The following is a 2,099-nucleotide window of genomic DNA, read 5'->3' as shown; positions in this document are numbered from 1 at the left end:
TAAATAAATTTATTTATTGTAAAATGTATAAAAGTTGTAAAATTCAGAGACACTTCTCAACCGAGCTGAAAGTTTTATTTATAAAAAAGATAAATACGTTGAGGAAACTGAGTGCTGACTCAGCGCTCAGACATTAAGGAGGGGTGGGATGTGATTCACCTGAGCAGCATGACGAGGTCAGCATCACCTGACAGCCGGGTCAGCCCTGAGACCCCATCGGTCCGGATCAGCTGGACCTTCTCCCTGTTAGCATGGAAGCAGCATCAGTGTCAGTTTGACATGTTTTGGTTCTGGTCAGTATGTGTTGGATCACTGGACTGGACCCTGCTGGCTCGTCACCTGAGCAGGTGGTTGCGGCTGAAGTCCGACTGTCTCTCCTGTAAAATCTCAAAGATGTTGGGTTGTCGGAGGAAGGCCACGATCTTGTCGTTGTACGCTGAGCAGGAAAGAAGAGTTTGATCAGCTTCATAAAGTGTTTAACAATCACCATGTGGACTGGTACTGACCCACTGGAACCACCTCTTGGTACTGGGCCCGGTTTGTTGAGCTGAAGGTGTTGGCAGGGCGGGGTAGGACTGGAGGTCCCGGGTGACGAGGGCGCGGGCTGACCTCCCCGGCGCTGTGGCTGCGCTGCCGGGTCAGGTGTTGGCGGTGAGTCAGCAGGCTGGGGGGCCGGGAGCTCTGGAGGGGCAGCCGGGGGTCGATGAAGGTGGTGGCTCTGCTGTTATGATCCACAAAGAAAGGCTGCGGAGACAGAGGACAGGTGAGCACAGAGGACAGGTGAGAACAGAGAACAGGTGAGCACAGAGGACAGGTGAGCACAGAGGACAGGTGAGAACAGAGGACAGGTGAGAACAGAGGACAGGTGAGCACAGAGGACAGGTGAGCAAAGAGGACAGGTGAGAACAGAGGACAGGTGAGAACAGAGGACAGGTGAGCACAGAGGACAGGTGAGTACAGAGTACAGGTGAGAACAGAGGACAGGTGAGAACAGAGGACAGGTGAGAACAGAGTACATGTGAGAACAGAGGACAGGTGAGAACAGAGGACAGGTGAGAACAGAGGACAGGTGAGTACACAGAGTACAGGTGAGCACAGAGTACAGGTGAGCACAGAGGACAGGTGAGTACAGAGGACAGGTGAGCACAGAGGACAGGTGAGAACAGAGGACAGGTGAGTACACAGAGTACAGGTGAGCACAGAGGACAGGAGAATACACAGAGTACAGGTGAGAACAGAGGACAGGTGAGTACAGGTGAGCACAGAGGACAGGTGAGTACAGAGTTCAGGTGAGCACAGAGGACAGGTGAGTACACAGACTACAGGTGAGCACAGAGGACAGGTGAGAACAGAGGACAGGTGAGTACAGAGTACAGGTGAGCACAGAGGATAGGTGAGCACAGAGGACAGGTGAGCACAGAGGACAGGTGAGTACAGAGGACAGGTGAGCACAGAGGACAGGTGAGCACAGAGGACAGGTGAGTACAGAGGACAGGTGAGAACAGAGGACAGGTGAGTACAGAGGACAGGTGAGAACAGAGGACAGGTGAGTACAGAGGACAGGTGAGAACACAGAGGACAGGTGAGAACAGAGGACAGGTGAGAACAGAGGACAGGTGAGCACAGAGAACAGGTGAGAACAGAGGACAGGTGAGAACAGAGGACAGGTGAGCACAGAGGACAGGTGAGTACACAGAGTACAGGTGAGTACAGAGGACAGGTGAGCACAGAGGACAGGTGAGTACACAGAGTACAGGTGAGTACAGAGGACAGGTGAGCACAGAGGACAGGTGAGTACACAGAGTACAGGTGAGCACAGAGGACAGGTGAGTACAGAGGACAGGTGAGCACAGAGGACAGGTGAGTACAGAGTACAGGTGAGCACAGAGGACAGGTGAGTACACAGAGTACAGGTGAGAACAGAGGACAGGTGAGTACAGAGTACAGGTGAGCACAGAGGACAGGTGAGTACACAGAGTACAGGTGAGTACACAGAGTACAGGTGAGAACAGAGGACAGGTGAGTACAGAGTACAGGTGAGCACAGAGGACAGGTGAGTACACAGAGTACAGGTGAGTACAGAGGACAGGTGAGCACAG

Source organism: Austrofundulus limnaeus, unplaced genomic scaffold (genome assembly GCF_001266775.1).
Source record: "Austrofundulus limnaeus strain Quisiro unplaced genomic scaffold, Austrofundulus_limnaeus-1.0 Scaffold612, whole genome shotgun sequence".
Classification (NCBI taxonomy): Eukaryota; Metazoa; Chordata; class Actinopteri; order Cyprinodontiformes; family Rivulidae; genus Austrofundulus; species Austrofundulus limnaeus.
This window is presented reverse-complemented; position numbering follows the sequence as displayed.